At 38.5% G+C, this 21,434-nt stretch overlaps 1 protein-coding gene across 3 annotated transcripts in view; it reads right to left on the minus strand.

Moving 5' to 3' along the window:
* LOC115219149 (rho-related BTB domain-containing protein 2) overlaps positions 1 to 21,434 on the minus strand; it is an 83,109-nt gene that overhangs the window by 41,015 nt on the left and 20,660 nt on the right. The gene's annotated exons all lie outside the window — the stretch shown is intronic.

A 21,434-nucleotide genomic window follows, 5' to 3' on the forward strand; every position in this document is an offset into this window, starting at 1 on the left:
AGCAGAGGTTTTAGGTTCAGTCCCTTGGCATGGCACCTTGGGCAAGTGCCTTCTGCTATAGCCTTGGGCCAACCAAAGCCTTGTAAGTGGATTTGGTATTCAGAAATGAATACTTTCTCGAACATACCCTTTAATTCTTTAACCTGTAAACCAGCCATATTTTACCTATTCTATGTCCAGTCCAGCTAGATCTGGCTGCTTGCACCTACCCTCCAATGTCATTTTAAAAACAGACAATCGCATCATCAAAATCTCAAAGCTATAAGATAATGCATGATTAATTCAAATCTATTTGAATAAATAAACATTTTTTTATTTATTTATGTGCCCTTTTCAAGCCTAGCCAGGCTCATGGGCCCAGTTTCCTGGTTTCTATGGTGTATGTGTTCCCCCCAGTTGGATGGGATGCCAGTCCATTGCAGCATTACTCAAGAAGCAGGAAGAAAGAGTGAGAGAAAGTTGGGGCGAAAAAGTACAACAGGGGTCGCCACCACCTCCTGCCGGAGCCTCGTGGAGCTTTAGGTATTTTCGCTCAATAAACACACACAACGCCCAGTCTGAGAATCAAAACCGTGATCCTCCGACCGCGAGTCCACTGCCCTAACCACTGGGCCATTGCGCCTCCAAAATAAGCATAACATTTGACCAAATAATCTGAGTGCTAAAGGGTTAAGATAGTACAGTGTGCTTTGAGAAGGATTTGGCTTCTATTTCTTGTAGGCTGCACAACAACATAGTGACTAATCCACTAGCTTGTTCTATGTTGATTTGATTGCTATTATTAGTAATTTTGGCACAAATGGAAGGTATTAAGTATTACAGACTGTCTGTCTGTTTGGCACTCTACATGCTGAGCTTGTTCTACAGCTTGCATCATCACTAAAGACTAATGGCCAAGAAGGATGTGAGGGAGATGCTTGTCGTTTTGTTTGTCTTTTAATGGATTATTCATAGTAGGAAAAGTGGCACTGATGACCCTTTTCAGGAACTCCAAGGTTGGCAGAAGGAAAGGGACAAAGTTATCTTCAAAACTGAAGACCATAATTGAATGCTTACAACATTCAATTATTAGAATTCAAAAACCAGATTGCAATGCTAAAACAGGAGCTGCATTAGATTTACTCCTTCCCAAAACATGGAACTGTCCCTAGGATAAGCTTCGACTAAATTTGTCCATCATGTTTCACTCATAAAACTTTGGTCAAGTGAAGATTATATTAAGGTACAGAAGACATTTTTCCAAGGTGCCACATACACACAGAGGGATTGAGCTCAAACCTCCACAGTTGCGAGGACCAGGTGATCCAGAACGGCTAAAGCTTTAATTAACGCAGCAGTGGTAGTCAGATTAGCTGCTGTAGCTGGATACAGTTTTGGATCTTTGTTAAAACAACAACGACTGACATTGTCAACAAACACTGCCATCATCTCGATCAACTTTTTTGCTGGTCTCCTACTCCCACCGATATTAGCCTTGCTATCAGCATCATCATCATCATCAACACCAGCATCACAGTCATCAGTATTATCTCAGCTACAACCAGCACCAGCACCAACCACCACCACCACCACCACCACCACTTCAGCTGTCATGACCACTAATACTGCCACGATCCCCAACATCACCAGTGGCATGTGATCAATATGACCACCACCGCCGCCACCACCACCACCACCACAACCCCTACCGTGCCAACAATGAAAATAATAAATTCACTCATACCACCACCACCACCAACAAAACAACAACAACAACAACAACCACACTACCATCGCCACCATCATCATCATCATTGTCATTATCACCAGTATAGAGAAGCAATTTAAGCAACATCAACTTGCAGCAGAGAGCCACATTCAAATGTCTATTACTGCAACACTATGTTACCATGACCACCAGCACCACCACCATCACCACCACCATCACCACTACCATCACCACCACCACCACTGTTGCCACCACCACCTCCATCACCATCAACCATCAAAGTATTCCAGCTGTGTGATCATCTAATATCTTTTATTCAGACTAAGTAGATCTCGGACTAGAATGTCCAGTGTGTTTATTAGTCAAGGCTCTTTTGGTCTTAGCTAGCTACTTAGCTCAGCAATGCTTTTAATACCAACTTCTTGGAGATCAGCATTGGTTCTGTGCTACAAACCTCCAGTTTTTTTAAAGTGTTCTGAAATAAAATCTTCCATCAAAATTTCATTTTTTTAAAGTTTCAAACACCAGTTTAATAAATTAGTTTAAATGAAGGTAGCATATCTCAACAGAAACAACAACTGCCGCTGCCACTGCCACCACCACCACCACCACCACCGTTTAATGTCAGTCTTCCATGCTGGCATGGGTTGGATGGTTTGACAGGAGCCAGCCAGGTAGAATACTACACCAGACTTCTGTGACCGTTTTGGCAAGATTTCTACAGCTGGAAGCCCTTCCTAACACCAACCACCCTACAGAGTCGACTGAGAGCCTTTTACATGACACCAGCACAGACAAGGTCACTTTTAGCAAGGGCTTTTAGAAATATAGTAACAAAAGGGTCAAAGTAATCTAAATGAAAAGTTTCCATCAAAATTCCATGCTAATTTGTTTCCAAATACCAGTTTAATAAGGACGTTATTGCAATTAATTCTTCATTATTGTCAAATTTGGTTTAACCCTTTAGCATTCAGATTATTCTGTCGAATGCTAATGCTTATTTATTCACATTGTTTTGAATTAATCATGGATTATCTCGCAGCTTCAAGATTTCAATGATGTGATTATTTATTTTTAAAGTGACATTGTAGAGTAGGTGTGAGAGGCCAGATCTGGTTAGTTTGAACATAAAACAAGTAGAATATTTGGACCAGATACGGACATTTTAAATTCTAAAGGGATTTAAAAAAAGTGGGGTACTCTATTTCAACAGAAATCATCATCTGTTGTCCATGCTGGCATGGGTTGGACAGATTGATCAGGGCTGGCCAGCTGGAAGGCTGCAGCAGACCCCACTCTGATTTGGCATGGTTTTCTACAGCTGGATGCCTTTCCTAACATCAACCACTCTGAGAGCGGGTGCTTTTACGTGCCAGTGGCACGGGTGCTGTTTGCATGACACCAGTATCTTCCATGACTGTGATTTTGCTTGGCTTGATGGGTCTTCTTCTCAAGCATGACATAACGCCAAAAGGTCTTGGTCATTGCCTCTGTGAGGCCCAACGCTTGAAAGGATCTTTTCACGTACAACTAGCATTGCTCACTTTACCTCCGAGAGGCCCAATGTTTGACAGCTGGTTTTTATGTGCCACTGGCACAGGTGCCAGTTCTGTGACATCAGCATCAACCATGACTATGAATTTACTTGGCTTGATGTTTCTTTTTCTCAAGTACAGCATATTGCCAAAAGTCTCGATCCCTAGTCATTGCCTCTGTGAGGCCCAATGGTAACAAAAGGGTTAAAATGAACTAAATTAAAAAAACCCTTTAATCAAGATTTCCTGTTTATGTTCCAAACACCAGTTTGAAGTAAATACAGCATCATTGCACTAAATTCTTCATTATTTTCAATCTTTTCATATCTGAATTAAGACTTTCCATCAAAATTTCATTTTAATTTATGTTCCAAACACCAGCTTTATCACAACAAGGTTATTTTACCAAATTCTTCATCATAAATTCGGTAACAAAAGGGTTAAATATATACTGATATGTAGTAGAGTTACTTGCAATGTGTTGAAATTCTATCCCTCTTGGAGGGCAAAAAGTATTCTGTGATAAACAGTCATCCTGTCTTCAAAAGATTATTCTTTTATGTCCAAAAGACCAAAGAAGTCAGAGGAAGAGTTGTATGTTCTGAGTTCAATTTCCAACAGGATTGATTTTGCCTTTCATTTTCTTTTGAGGTTGATAAAAATAAAGACCAGTTGAGCACTGGGGTTGATGTAACTGACTCATCCCATCCCCCAAAGTTATTGCCTGGTGGCAAAATTTGAAATCATTATTATTGTTATTATAATTATAATTATTATTATTATTATTATTATTATTATTATTATTATTATCATTATTATTATCATTATTATTGAGAGAGCACTGCATGCCATTAAAGTGACACTGGGGTAGAATATACAAAGTGACACTGGGGTAGAATATACCCCACATGACTATCCATCTGGATAAGGGTACACCAAGCATATGCATCACAACCATATTGAGAAATCTGCACAACATGATCTCATATCAAGATAAACAGCGCATGACCTTGCAGGTGGGCCCAGTTAGAATTTTCTTCAGGTCGAGTAGCCTATCTTGCTCAAAAGGTCCCTGAATAATGCTTGTTTAAGGATGTTGAACGAACCACCCATGTTTCCAGAGGTGAATTATTCAAACCCCAAAGAATTCCTTTCAACACATGGCTATGATGCTTCCCCACTACTTCTGCTCGTGATCAGAGATGCACATATCATCAGCCACTAAGGGACATGCTCAACTGGTTAAGGTCAAACAACTGACAAGCAAATCTGTGGTATTGAGCAGAATATTTGCTGTAGCCCATCTTTTATACCAAGACAAAACAATGTACATGATAACACTTCCAATCAGTTAAGATCAGAAGCCAAGAGAGCCACTGCCTGTCACTGCATCAGGGTGTTATTATTATTATTATCATCATCCTCATTATTATTATTCAACATCTGGTAGTTTCAGGCAAATTTCTACTGCCTCACCTGCCATACCATCATGTTGCTGGGGTGTGTACAGCATTGTGCGATCCTTTTTGTTTTTGGAAGAATGCAAACTCTTCCTGGTATTGTATTACATCATTTTGCTTTGTTATGGGGGTCTAGTTGCAGTCTTTTGTTGTATTAATGTTTGTATTGTGTGTTGTGTGTATAACACAAGTTGTGTTCTTCTGTTGGGTATTCAGCCTGTTGGTGGCTGGTGTATTTTATTGGATATTTGTTAATATAATTCTAATCAACTTATTATTAATATCAACAGCAACAACATGCACTCACAACAACAACAATTAACAACACCTTCTCCACCAGTACTGCTACACATACCAACACACACACAGGCGCCACCAACACCGTTACAGTAATAAACACGAACAATGAACAGTTAGTAACATACCTGAAAAACATCACAGACACAAAAATGTCAGATTTTATTATACCCACACACAACACACCACCAGCACACATGCTTACATTTAAAATCACACAAGACAATTATAATAAAATCAAGGAGAAATTCTCAAACGATGTTGGGTCGCTAGGGAGAAATTTCTCCAAAAACCTCTACAAAAACCTGATGGAAACACCCATGCAAAAGCACAAGGGAGCCACCCCACCAAACAACAACAGTAAGTGGAGCCTTTTTCTCCTTACCCTTTTAAAACATGGCAAAACTCAGAATCGGTAGCATAAATGTAAGAGGCCTCGGGTCACCTTGGAAACAGGGTCACCTGTTAAATGACCTGAGGTCTCATAGGGTGGATGTAGCAGCCATTAGTGAAACCAGGCTCTCTGACCCGCATGAACTCGCGGCCCTTTTCGGCAGATACGAGATTTTTCTATCTCCGTGTCGGCCGGGAGCGGGTGGTGGTGGTACTGCGGTTTTGTTTCGGAAGGGCCTGGATTTGAAAATAAGGACAGTCTTCCTGGATCCGGAAGGTAAGTTGGTGGTCCTCGTCGTAGACGGTAGTGACAGTGGTGCTTTCAGACTGCTGGCTGCCTATGCTCCAACAGGAGCAGGGCAGTCTGATTATTTCAAGCGTCTGGAAGTTTTCTTGGGAACGTCACGCAGTCTAGTGCTAGTTGGGGATTGGAACGCTGTCTTAGACGAATGTTTCGATCAGGTGGGCACGGGAGCATCTAATAGGAGAGGGGGGTGCAAGAGCCTCGCCAACATGCTCAGACACTTTCAGCTGTCCAACAGGTTTTGACTAGACAACCCGAATGTGCCAATGTGGACTTGGACTGATCGCATCTGGTCGTCTAGATCGTACTTAGATAGAGTCTTCTGTAGGCCAGCGGATAAGGACAGCATAGGGTGTCCACAATTCCACCTAGTCAACTACACGGACCACAAATCTGTGATCTGCATGGTCGACTTAGATAGGCTACATAGACAGGGTCCCGACTACTGGAAGCTGAACGCATCGTTAACGGTTTGCAAAGCCTACAGAAACCAGATTAGTTTATTAGTTAAACAGGCGCTCACGGGGGCAACCATCAACAACAACTGGTGGTTTGCTCTCAAGAGAGGAATTAGAGCAGAGTCAATTAGGTTTAGTAAGGCTCTAGCTGTAGAACGTAGGAAAACAGAGCAGGATTTAGTTAGAAAACTAGACGAGGCTCTTGAGACAGGCATCGCAACCGACATGTTGGCCAATATCTGCCTGGGAAGTGGAGGAAGCAATGAAGAGCTGCACGAGAGGCAGATCGCCGGGTTTGGATGGTCTGCCCTACAAGCTTTACACTTCAATGTAAATTAAAAGAAAATATAAAAGGAGAAAGGGGTTCACTACACCCCTTTTGACCAGGCTCCTGTGGCTTTTATGGGTTTTTCCACGAGTAACCTTTCGAAGCGCCTCCTCCTATTGGGAGTTTTAATTGTTACTTACATTTCGTTGTTATCCTGCTTTTGTACACAGACTTTTTCAAATGGACAAAACCCTTTGTAACTTTCGTCCTGTGTTTTGTCCCTTTATGTTTTAACTGATTTTTGTTAGCCCTTGTGGCCAATAAACAAACGAATTATTATTATTATTATTGTTGTTGTTGTTGTTGTTGTTATATTTATGATCATTATCATGTTTAGTATTGTGAAAATGGTACATTTTCCAAAGGACTGGAAATAAACTTTTGACACCTATTCTGTTTCTTTGAGTGCAGATATGGGCTTGTGTGCATGCATGTGCTTATGTATGCATGTGTGTTTATATGAATGTGTGTGTGTGTGTGTGGTGTGTGTGTGTGTGTGATTATGTGTGTTTACAGGTATATGGGTGTGGTGTGTATATTTATGTTTGAGTATGTGAAACCAGACTTGGCCCTGTCATACTGTACTTAATGACAACTACTTGAAAAGTCATTAGACAACACCATAACTTATTGCCCTGTCAAATTATATTACTTTTCTGTTTATGAAGCCTGTATTTGTCTGACAATCTTCTTGTATCAGTTTGTAGTTGGTGATAGTGGGTGGGGGGTCAGCACGAGCGCAGGGGAGGGGTAAGAGGCTTAGTGACATGCTAGTGTAGTCAATGATAAAACAGAAGGCTTTTAACTCTTTTCTTGCCATTTTCCTGTTGAAATACACTATCTTTCTTTCAACTTATTTTGTAAACAATGATGAATTTAATAAAATAACATTGACATTATCAAGCTGGTGTTTTGAACATATATTGGGTTGTCCCGGGAAGTTCGCGCCAATTTATAGTAGCTTACCTTTCAACTTATTTTAAAACATGGTTGAGTCCATAAAATAGGATTTGACTACACCTCCATTTAGAGCACTGTTTAAGCTATCTTTTTGTGGAAGAAGGTTTATGTTCCTATAACCTGTGTTAATTTTGTAACCCTTTAAAATGGAAGATAAGAAAGTTCATTTTTGGCACTTGATGCTTTGGGAACCAGACAAAAATTGCTGCAGCTCGGCTGGGATGTGTTACCCCACCCTCCATATTCACCAGATATTGCTCCTTTGGATTTCCACATATTCAGGTCTCTGCAGAATAGTCTTAATGGTAAAACTTTCAATTCCTTGGATGATGTAAAAAGATACCTTGATGAATTCTTAGCCATGAAACCACCTAAATTCTGGGAAGGGGGTATTTTCAAGTTAAAGAAAAGATGGAGACGTATTGTGCAGCAAAATGGTTCAAATTTGGTTGATTAAAAATGTAATGGCAAGTATTTATTGACCTTTTTCTTTCCTTCAAAAATCAGCACAATCTTTCCAGACAACTCAATATTAACATGAAATTTTGGGGGAAGGTTTTAATTTAGATCATTTTAAAACAGGGAGTTTGAATGAGATGGTATCAGGAAGTTACTGGACTAGTTCTGTAGTGCGCCAACAGATGGCAGCACATGGCTGTGTGTGCAGTGAGAGTTAGCATTGACCTTTATGAGGCAGTGTGCTGAGTGACATTACTGTGTTTACTTCGCAAGTTGTGAAACTCATGTTTTTGTGATCATGTGTATGTTGTAGTCTGTGATTTTGTCTTGGAGAGGAACAAAGAACCAAAGGGAAATTTTGTGTTAAACTTGGGGGAAATCTGCTACAGAGACATTGAGTGGCACAGGTGCTTCAAAAGCAGATGAGCATCCCTGGAAGACAATGAATGATCTGGAAAATCTGCCTTGAGCATCATCCTCAAAAGTATAGTATTGTACATTGAGAGTTTATCCTCCAGGACCAGACCATCAATCCAGAGGTCTACTATGATGTTTCCAAGCATTTGAGGGATGACATTCTGTGAAATCAAATGGATTTGTGGAGCACAAAGAATTAGATTCTTCACAATGGCAATGGACCCTGTCACTGATCTCTCCTCACTCCTGAGTTTCTTGCCAGAAACAACATGGTATTGATTCTGCACCCATTCTATTCACCAGATTCAGCACTTGCAGATTTCTTTCTCTTCCCCAAGATAAAAATGCAGCTTAAAGGTCACCGTTTTAACACTGTTGTCAAAATCCGGAGAGAATTGCAGAAGGTCCCTGACTCACTTACAGAAAATGACTCCTGGGTCAGATTCCAAAAGAGGCAAGATCCAGAGTGAATCGCAGAAGGTCCCTGACTCACTTACAGAAAATGACTCCTGGGTCGGATTCCAAAAGTGGCAAGAATGCCGGGACTGTACTGCAGTGCAAGGCGACTATTTTGAAGGAGACAATGTCAAAACTTAGGTAAATAAGTTATTTTTTATTAAACATTAGTCTGGGAACTTTTTGATTCCACCTCATATCATAGAACCAGGGCTGGTCTCAGCTAGGTTAATATCAAAAGCGGTTAATATTTAATTTAATTAATTAATTTATTTATTTATTATCACTCTCCTAAAGTAGTGTCTGATATATATTATCTACAGCCCCATGGCTTGGGTGGAAGGCATACCTATTGGTCAGTTTACAACATCAACTTGCCCTTTTGTAGAAACCCATTCTCGTTGTAAGTACTCAGACCCGGTCTTGATTGCTTGGTACATTGTTTCTGTCTACTGCACTTTTTCCTGCATAGCATCACTGTTTATTAAAGGTACAGGTAAGGCTTATAAAACAAGGAGTCAGTAAGTGCTTTGGTCAGGGGGCTCCTGAGAGTCAAGGAAGGACTGGTAACTATCTCCCTAAAGAAAAAAGAAAACGCTCAGTATCCCACTTGAAGTTTTGGAACCCATCCCCAGCACCTTGGTGTAAGAAAGTAGTTTTGTTCTGCCTTGCCAAATTTCTCTTAGAAGCCTTAGGTACAGGTGGAAGTGGTGCTTTAGGACACGGGTATCCAACCAACAGACTGAGGACTCATATCAAACCATGGATCATTTAGTGCAGGGCTGAACAGAAACAAGATATTTTAAAATTTTATTTCTATTTTATTGACCATTGCAGTCAGCCAGGTGTTTTGTTTTTGCATTATATATGTAATAATCAAATTATATATTATGCACTTTATGGAGTTTTGTTAAGCATGTGACCCCCTGGTCCAGGGCCAAACTGGTTGGCATGAAACTGGACCATGGTGCAAAACAGGTTGGGGACTGCAGCTCTAAGGAAAACATGTAATGTAGTTTAAGGGTTCAATGTGATCAATATTCAAGGTGTTGCTTGCTTCCTCAAAGGGTCAAATTTTCTGGAGATTAGGCAAATATTGGTGAGTTATTTAACTAAGATGAGTTGGAGCCAATGTTTGGTAGGGAATGGCATGTCAATATCACAAATCTCTTGGTTTTTAAGGGTTTCATGGATTGTCATGTCAGTTGAATGTAAATTACAATGAGATAAACTTACATATTAACCCTTCAGCATTTAAACTGACCATATCTGGCCAAAATATTCAACCTGCTTTATGTTCAAATTGGTCAGATCTGGCCTCTCACACCAACCTTACAATATCATTCTAAAAATTAACAGTTGCCTGATCAAAATCTAAAAGCTACAACATAATGCCTGATTAATTCAAAATAATGTGATTAAATAAGTATTATTTTTGATAGAATAATGTGAACTCTAAAGGATTAAATTAGCCCTAGCTAAGGTAAATATCCCACAATTCCAGGCCAATGTGATTGTTGAAGGATGATGGTAAAAGACTTGATAAGTAAAAAGTGTTAGGAAATGCTGGTTTCTATAATTATTGCCAGTGCTGCCTGTTTGGCACGTAAAAAGAACCATTCCAGCATGGCTGATGCCAGTGCTGCTTGATTGACACCCGTGCTGGTGGCACGTAAAAAGCACCATTCAAGCATGCTTGATGCCAGTGCCACCTGACTGGCACCCATGCTGGTGGCACGTAAAAAGCACAATTTGAATGTGGTTGATGCCAGGCCCGCCTGAGTGGCTCCTGTGCTGGTGGCATGTAAAAAGCACCCACTACACTCTTGGAGTGGTTAGCGTTAGGAAGGGCATCCAGCTGTAGAAACCTTTCCAAATCAGATTGGAGCCTGATGCAGTTCTCAATGAAACCATCCAACCCATGCCAGCATGGAAAGCGGACGCTAAACACTGATGACAATGATGATGATCATCATCATGGCCAAGATCTTGAGCTGGCGAAATTTCTAGCATGACGGACAAAATGCTTAGCGCCATTTCATCCACCTTCAGGTTCTGAGTTCAAATGCTGCTGAGGTTGTCTTTGCTTTTCATCCTTTTGGGGTTGATAAAATAAGTACCAGTTGAGCACTGAGGAGGATGCAAACAATTAGTTCCTCCTCTCGAATTTCAGGATTTGTATTTAGAGTAGAAAGGATTATTATCATCACGGCTATATTTGTTGGTCAATGACGATGACCACCACCATCATCATAATCATTGACTTCAGCTATACCAAATATAGTAATCACTACGTAGCTACTTGATATGGTCAAAAGAATGCTCCCATCATGACCCTCCAGATTACATTTTGCACATACTGTACTGAAGAGAACATTATCTAACATGTCAGTCTTTTTAAAGATACAAAGGGTGTGATTTAGCAGCTTTGAGGGGAATTTAGCTGCTGTTTCTAGCACTTAGATTGTACCACTACTATTCATCTTGATCGTTTGTCATGTTGGTCATTAAGGCCTGCTCTGATATGTGTGTGACTCAACAAATATCTATATTTAACTTTTATCAGTGCAGCCGACATGTTGCTTGCTAAAATCTATTGTTTTCTGATAGACAGCATATGATTACAGTTAAGTTTGTGTTGGAATAGTTTTATGGACTGAACACTGAAATGTTGACTAGAATTATGTGATGGGGACAGATATACATAGATACATACATACATATATATATATGCTTTTATTCTTTTATTTGTTTCAGTCATTTTGACTGTGGCCATGCTGGAGCATCACCTTCAGTTGAACAGATCGATCCCAGGACTTATTCTTTGTAAGCCTAGTACTTATTCTATCGGTCTCTTTTGCCGAAATGTTAGATTACAGGGACGTAAGCACACCAACATCAGTTCTCAAACGATGGGGGGGGGGGGGGGCAAACACAGACACATGAACATATACATATATATACGACAGGTTTCTTTCAGTTTCAGTCTACCAAATCTACTCACAAGGCTTTGGTCGACCCGAGGCAATAGTAGAAGACACTTGCCCAAAGTGTAACACAGTGGGACTGAACCCGGAACCATGTGGCTGGTAAGCAAGCCACATACCACACAGCCACTCCTATATATGTAGATATATATACATAAACATATATATATATATATATGTATATGTATATGTATATGTATAATGTTTGTAAAAAATGTAAATTCGAAAGAAGGTGCACACACTAAGATACAGAGTAGTATACATAAAAAATGGGGAAGGCTGGTTTATGGCAATACCTTAGGTTTCCCATCCATAAAGGGTTTAGCTTTATGATGTATCGTTAGTTCCCAAAACTTGTTGGCCCAAGGCCTCTTAAGAATATGGAGGGGCTCCTTAAGAATGAGAAAATGGCTCCTCTATAGTCTTTTAAGAGACCTTGAACCAACAGGTTTTAGTATCTGACGATAAGCCAAAGGCTAAACCTTTTATGGACAGGAAACCTAAGGCAATCTCATAAACTGGCCTTCCCAATTTTTAATATATATATGTGTATATATATATATATATATAATATATATATATATATATATATATATATATAAAACTGAGAATGTGTGTCTGTCTGTCTGTGTGGTTCCCTAAAACTTGAGAACTACACAACCAATTTCATTCAAATTTTACACATGCCTTTCTTAGGGTCCATGTAGTTTCATGGGCAAAAAAACATGTTCGACTTCTTGCTTAGGGCGAGCCCATAGCAATATCATATCTTCTCCACTATTTCAGTATTACGTGTTAAAAGTGAAACAAAAACATTTCTCTATTTTATGTCAATACTTTCACTTTAACAATAAAAATTAGAGATAATAATAACAATTGAATTATATGTAGTAAGTAATAATTAAAATCAAACTAAAGTATGATATAATAATTAAATCATAACATAACAAAAGTAAAAATAGCAATTGGTATAAAATTGCATCAATGACTTGAACTTGGATAAGTGGTTTCACATGAATGGGAATGAATTAAAAATAAAATTAGAGTGCAGAAATGGAATAGTCCAGATGGAGCTGTGCACATACCTTTTACCACGGCTTTTACATAAGATTATCTGCTAATTAGCTAGCATTAAGTATCTATATGAAGTTTGGCTGTATGTAATGTCTGTTTTCTCGAACAACCGCTTCTACTGAGTACTGCTGTTGGTTTATTTCTTATACATAAAGGACTATAGCTTCAACTGCGTACTGCTTTTTGAATCACCATAAGGTTTGTTGTTATTATTATTACTGTTTAACTATTGTTATCACGTTTGTTGGTTCCTCGAAAGGGAAATGTTGTTGTGTTGCATTTGTTAAATAATTGTAAACCGTAACCCTCCCCCTTTGGGAGAAGGAGCTTTGGTTATTGTTTAAAAATTGAATTATGTCCATGTTTGGGGAAACTGACAATATTTTCACCGTTTATACGGAAGCATTTTTGTTAGAATGCCTTCGATAGAAGAAAGTCCAAAAATGAATTTCGCTGCAGCCATTGGCGGGCGCGAACTCATTAAAATTTAAATGGAAGAAATACAAACCTATTTCGGATTGATCACCGACAAAGACGGTGAATCTAGGATAACACCACCAAACGAAATAAAAAATTAAATTAAAGAAAAGACAATTGTCTATAAGGTATACAATGTAGAGAAAAAAAAAGATTTGAACACCTGGAGGAAAGCACCATCAAAAAGTGTCTTGGTGCGACTATGAAAGATATCAAGTATCTAACCAGAGGCAGTAAATTCGCCACAATAGAAGCAAGGTTCGAGTCAACGGGCCTACAATTCCAGTCTGTTATATATTTTGAGTATTGTTATCACTAGTGATATCAAGATATAACTTTGTATTTTGTATTTTATGTGTAGATGTATATATATAGATGTATATGTAATATGTGCACATAAATATACACATATATACATGCACTAGCACTATGACCCAGCAACGACGGGTCATAATGCTAGTATATATATATAGTTAATCCAAACATGGAAATACAAAGAGAAAACACAACAACGCGAGGACGTGGAACAGGTATAGTGTTATTGGATACTCAGGGAAGAAGGAAAGAAGGAGGGTTTAACATTTTGAGCAGAGCTCTTCATCAGAAACATAGCAAAAGGGAAGATCCAAAGAAGGGAAGACGGATATATATATATATATATATATGTGCATATATGGATACAGGACGTCACCAACAGTAAACAACATGAAATACGAAAACCAATAAGCTAAATATGCAAATAATGAGAAAGAAAAAAGGACATGTAATACCAGGAACAACCCTTCAATAGTTGTCAGCTGTCTGTTATCTACTTTCCATTGCGAGCAATCAACGACAATATGAATCTTTGAAATACATACATACATACATACATATATATATATATATATATATATATATATATATAAGCTATTATTTACTCTTATTATATTACTAATTGAAATTTTCACTCTCTTATGACAACCCATAGTTCTATCTCTAAGGAACTATTTTTGTAATACGCATGGTAAAATTTTGGAGGGAAAATTGTGGATTCAATCGTCTATATAGGTTTGGCCTATGCTTACTTTCTTCCACTATTCCGATGTCGCCTGCTCAGGAGGTAGAGGTACGTAGCATTTGAAAAACCTATTTTAGTGGAGGTTTACGCTGATGAAAGACATGGAGTTTATATTCCTAATCCAGAATGCTAGACTTTGCTTTCGTTATTTATTCCTTCTGCATTGCATATGTGAATTACAGGGATATGTCGTATGTGGAGTCTCATTTGTAGAAAATAGAAATAAACAGTCTCTGACTGCTATTTCTAATTTTTTCGGTATGTGGCTAAGCAACCTGTTGCCTGCCTCTTTTATTCATATACAAAATATATATTGAACTTTTATAAAAGTTCCTACCGTTAATGGCTCTATTTACATGCCGAAATCTACCCGTAAATAATTGTTGTTTTTTTTAAAAACCATTAAAGCAATTATTTACTCTTATTATATATATGTATGTATATATATATATATATATATATATATATGTATATGTATATATATATATATATATATATATATATATATATATATATATATATATATATATACGGCAAGAAGAAAATGGAGGGGATCCAGAGATAGTATGTATCAACTGTTAGACATTATATTATATCTACTTAATTATTTTAAACAATTCTGAGAATATATATACATATGTAAAGATTGTGTTTTACATACATAAATAAGTACCAGTAATTTCTAGAAGAGAAAAAGAACAGTTTATTACACCTGTTTCTGCCAAGTTGTTACACTATCCTACGGTAGATAAAATTAGGGTACTTGAGTGTGCCTCTAGGCTTCATCAGAGAGTTTAGGAGAGGCACCCGTGGTGGCACATAAACATACTCTGACGTCATACAAATGGCACCCGTGTCGGTGGCACATAAAAGGACCTATTGCACTCTTGGAGTGATTGGCATTAGGAAGGGCATCCAGCCATAGAAACCATGCCAAATCAGACTGGAGTCTGGTGTAGCCTTCCAGCTTACTAGCCCAGTCAAACCTTCCAACCCACACTAGTATGGACAATGGACATTAAATGATGATATTAGATAAGTAGATAGATAGATAGACAGAGAGACAGACAAACAGATAGATAGCTAGACAGAAAGATAGATAGATAGACAGATAGAAAGACAGAGAGAGAGAGATAGATAGACAGACAGACAGACAGACAGACAGACAGACAGACAGACAGACAGACAGACAGACAGACAGACAGATAGATAGACAGATAGATAGACAGATAGAAAGACAGACAGAGAGATAGATAGACAAACAAAGAGAGAGATAGACAGACAGACAGATACAACTGTTAAACTGCAGTAAATAAAGTGAAGTTATATAAATAAAAGGTTTAAAGTGGTTTGGCTACTGGACTCACGGTCACAAGATTGTGGTTTGGAAATAGGTGAGGGTTGTGGTTTTGATTCCCAGATTGGAATCAAAATCCTCAGCTATAACTGATGACCCTGTGAAAGATTGGCATCCTGTCCAGAGAATTTTGTGATTTCAGTCATTTATATGCTATGGAAATCAGGTAATCAGTGCTACGAATCATAACTCTCAACATAGAATGACTATGAGGATACACACACAAACACACACACATATATATATACATACATATATATATTGTTGTATTTAGGGATGATCTGATCGTTAGTAAGGAGAGACACACAAATAAGAAAGAAGAAAGCAAAGGACCACTGATGAAGTCATAGAAGTGTGCCGAAAGAACTCTGGCCGAAACAAGATTAAGATTAATGTAAAAAATAAATAACACTGAAGCAAAGTAACACCAAATATATAGTGCGTGTGTTTTTATTGGCTAAACTGGCAACATGACCATTCCTAAATACAACAATATCTGTTTCAACATACGATTTCACATCAAGAATCTTGCAAAACAAATATATAAATGTGTGTGTATATATATATATATATATATATATATATATATATAGTAGCTAACTATAATACTTCTACACCAGTCATTGGAGATTACACCTTCCTGAATAACTTGATTGACTATATGGGTGACAGCACTGTATCCTATACCACTGGATATTTTTTATAATAAATCTCATAGTTTATTATATAAAAGGGTAAAGACTCACTTCACTCATAAATGACCAAGGGTTTGCACCTAGAAATTTCTCCTCCAAGGCACAAGTGTGGGCAAGGCTGTTTTATGAAAGACCAGCAACCGCCCATGCATACTGGCCTCCCCTCTCCACGCCACCAGTGTTATCCAAGGCAAAGGCAAAGAGGTCAATACAGCTTGGCACCAGTGACGTCGCAACTCATTTTCTACAGATGAGTGAACTGGAGCAGCGTGAAATAAAGTGTCTTGCTCAAGAACACAACACAGGGAATTGAACTCACTACCTCTTGATTGTGAACCCGATGCTCTAACCACAAAGAGCTTTTTTTGCTTTCATTTTGGTGAAATTTTTACAGGAAGAGGAAGCAATTTAAGTCAGACATTGTGTCTTTTATCTTCTTAGTCCAATGGATTGACCTCAGCACTTACTTTTTTCTCTTTTAAGCTTAGTGCTTATTCTATTGGTCTCTTTTGCTGAACAGCTAAGTTATGGGGACATAAACACATCAAAACTAGTTGTTAAGCTGTGGTGAGAAATAAACACTGACAGAAAGATACACACACACACACACGTGTGTGTGTGTGTGTGTGTGTGTGAAGGCGCATGGCTCAGTGGTTAGAGTGTCTAGCTTACTATCGTGAGGTTGCGAGTTCGAATCCCGGATCGGGCTGTGTGTTTTGTTCTTGAGCAAGACACTTTATTTCACGTTGCTCCAGTTCACTCAGCTGTTGTAATGAGTTGCGATGTCACAGGTGCCAAGATGTATCGGCCTTTGTCTTAGCCTTGGATAACACTGGTGGCATGAAGATGGGAGGCTGTTATGCATGAGCGACTACTGGTCTTCCATAAACAAACTTGCCTGGACTTGTGCCTTGGAGGGTAACTTTCTAGGTGCAATCCCATGGTCATTCATGACCAAAGGGGGTCTCCTCCTCATATATATATATATATACATACACATATGACAGACTTCTTTCAGATTCCATATACCAAATCCACTCACAAGGTTTTAATTGGCCCAAGGCTAAAGTAGAAGATACTTGCCAAAGGTGCCATGCAGTGGGACTGAACCCAGAACCATGTGGTTGGGAAGAAAACTTCTTACCACACAGCCATGCCTGTGCCTATGTATGAGTAGGTTATATCAGTGAAGATCTGCCCTCTTTGATTCAGGGTCGAGAGACACTGAAATTAGCTTTTCAGTGTATCCCTGAGTAAGCATGACAGAGAAAGCATTCCAGATTAGTCAGATTAAACATTCTATGCATACTGGAAAATAGATCATGATCCACTAACAAAGGAGTTTATAGAATCAATGCCAAGTAACATGTCAAGTTTTTCTTTTGACTGGTTTCTCTTTTTCCGTTATGCTAGAAGGAGAAAGTAGGAGCTGTGCTGAAAGAGTTGAAATGGAAAGTAAATATTACAAAGATTGGACAAAAAGATAAGTAGTATATTGTCAGGGAGGGAGTCAGCAACTTGTGAGATGAATAATCAAGAATAGGCAGTTACAGTGAGAGGACGAGAGAATAAAATAGTCCAGAGTAGCTTTTGGGTTTGCTGCCCTTGTTTATGTAACACGCTACATAATACATTATTTACATTTGACAGATATTTGTCCTTATCTTGTTTGTTGTTAACACAACGTTTTGGCTGATATACCCTCCAGCCTTCATCAGGTGTCTTGGAGAAATTTCGAATCTGAGTTCTCATTCCTATAGTATTTTTCGATATTATTATTATCATTATTATTATTATTATTATTATTATTATTATTATTATTATTATTCAGGTCACTGCCTGGAATCGAACTCGGAATCTTAGGATTAGTAGCCCATGCTCTTAACCACTATGCCATATGCTCATGGGTATAATGGTTAAGAGTACAGGCTACTAACCCCAAGATTCCAAGTTCAATTCTAGGCAGTGACCTGAATAATAACAACAACAACAACAACATTGAAAAGTACCTCCTTAGGAATGAGAACCTGGGTTCAAAATTTCCCCAAGACACCTGATGAAGGCTGGAGGGTATATCAGCCGAAGCGTTGTGCTAATAAAAAACAAGATGAGGACAAATATCTGTTAAATGTAAATAATGTGAATAGTGTACATAATTCCTCATCTCTTAAATATAGAATGCTACATAACGTATATATAGTGTTGCTTTTGCCTAACTTCCCCCAAAATATCACCAGCAGCAGACTGCTTTAGCAATATGTTTGTACGGGATACATTATTTATGAATTAATTATGGTTTGGTTTTAAGGCTGGAACATCTTTGATCATAAGTTTGCTTGAAGCTGGCACTAAACAAAAACAACAACATCCTATCAGTGAGCCATTAAACATACCTGCTTGCTAGAAATAGTAACCAAATCTCCCTCGAATTACAACGTATTTTTTAAAAAATGTGAGGACACTTGAAGTAGTATAGTCCAAGATACATTATATCATGACCATCATCATTTAACATCTGTTTTCCATGCTGGCATGGGTTAGATGGTTTGATGGGAGCTGGCAAGCCAGAAGACTTTGCCAAGCTTTGTCATCAGCTTTGGAATGGTTTCTATGGTTGGAATGGTTTCTGGTCATAGTTGGAACAACTTTGATTGTGGGTCAGTTTAAACAGGGCTGACTTTAGACTAAACAATAGAGAGTGAAAGAAAACCTAATACAAGATTAAATCTTGTATAGTGAGGGGAGCTGAATGCAGACATTTTGAGCAAGGGGTCATTTTCGGATCAAACCCCTTTTCTTTGATGAAGGGACAAAGAACTTATTATGGTTTTATAATAAAGAGAGGTTGACACAGAAGATTAATAAAAAAAAAAACAGAAAAGAAAAGAAAATATTTATAAAATCATTTGTGAGGCAAGAGAAAGTATAGAAGACTGGGATGATGAAAATAGATTTATTGATCTGCTGCCTAAGAAGCTGCTGAACACACACAGACAGAGGAAGGGGGAGAGGGGGAGGAGATAGATGGAGAGAGAGAGAGAGAGAGAGAGAAAAAGAGAGAGAAGTAGAGAGAACAATAGAGACAGATGGAGACAGAGAGGCAGAGAAGACAGACACATAGATAGATAGGCAGATACACACACACACACACACACATATATACGGATGGATAAGTAGATAGATAGATAAATAGATAGATAGATAGATAGATAGATAGATAGATAGATAGATAGATAGATAGATAGATAGATAGATAGATAGACAAATAAATAGAGACAGACAGATAGATTATATGGAGAAGATAGGTAGACAGAGGGATAGACGGACAGATAGATAATTAGCTGGGCAAATAGACAGGCAGACACATAGGCAAACAGATACATAGACTGACAAACAGGCAGACAAATAAAGAGGAGATACATGGAAAGTAAATAGACATACATACATACATACACACATACATACATACACAGGACAGACAGACAGACAGATGGACAGACCGGCAGATATGTAGACAAACAGAATAGGAGATGGAGTGAGGTGGGAGGATAGAGACAGTGTCATTGACTGAAAACAGTGGAGGAAAAGTTAAACGAAGCTAATGTTTAGAAAAAAACATTTCTCTACCTTTCTATATTAAGTCATGGCAGTACACAATTTCAAAAACAAAGACTACAGCCTCTTTTTCAAGACAACGAAGATTGCATAAGCACAATCATTGATTTATTGTGATTAGGCACAAGGCCAATTTTCGTAGGGTATAGGACAAACAGGCAATTTTCATCTTGCCTACATACATAGACACACAAGCACACACAAACACACACACACAGGCATATGTGTAGGTATGTGTGTGTATATACATATATATATATATATATATATATATATATATATATATATATATATATATATATATATATATATATATATATATATATATATATATATATAGGCGCAGGAGTGGCTGTGTGGTAAGTAGCTTGCTAACCAACCACATGGTTCCGGGTTCAGTCCCACTGCGTGGCATTTTGGGCAAGTGTCTTCTGCTGTAGCCCCGGGCCGACCAATGCCTTGTGAGTGGATTTGGTAGACGGAAACTGAAAGAAGCCTGTCGTATATATGTATATATATGTGTGTGTCTGTGTTTGTCTGTATATGGTGGTGTGTTTACGTCCCCGTCACTTAGCGGTTCGGCAAAAGAGACCGATAGAATAAGTACTGGGCTTACAAAGAATAAGTCCCGGGGTCGATTTGCTCGACTAAAGGCGGTGCCCCAGCATGGCCGCAGTCAAATGACTGAAACAAGTAAAAGAGTAAAAGAGTATATATATATATATATATATATATATATACATATGCATGTGTGTGTGTGTCTATGTATACACACATGGATATACATGTATGTTATTGATCCCTGTTTGTTGGACAGATGAAATTTGACCCCCCCCCCGTATGATTTGAATCCTGAACCTAAGGGCGCTCAACTAAATACTGCATAGCATAAACCAGTCCATTATGATTGTGTTGCCTTGGCTTTGATTTTAAGTAGGCACCAAACGAAAAATGAGCAGACTGTGACTCTTTGCTTTTTTTCTTTTTTGGTTTTTGAATGGCATCTTTCTCTCTCTCTCTCTGTCTCCCTCATTCATTCACATTTTCTCTTGATCAATATTCTATGGTTGCAGCGGTGTCCGTACTACACAAAATACCATCATCATCATCACCATTGTCGTCATCATCACCACCATCACGAACACCACCACCACCACTACCATCACCACCACCACCAACAACATCGTCGTCATCATCATCATCATCACCACCACCACCACCGTCATCGTCACCATCATCATCATCATTGTCGCCGTCATCGTCATCACCACCACCACCACCACCACCACCACCACAATCGTCATCATCATCACCACCATCACCATCATTGTCATCATCATCAACATCATCATCATCATCGTTTTAATGCCTACATTTCCGTGCATGCATGGTTT

This window comes from Octopus sinensis, linkage group LG14 (genome assembly GCF_006345805.1).
Source record: "Octopus sinensis linkage group LG14, ASM634580v1, whole genome shotgun sequence".
Classification (NCBI taxonomy): domain Eukaryota; kingdom Metazoa; phylum Mollusca; class Cephalopoda; order Octopoda; family Octopodidae; genus Octopus; species Octopus sinensis.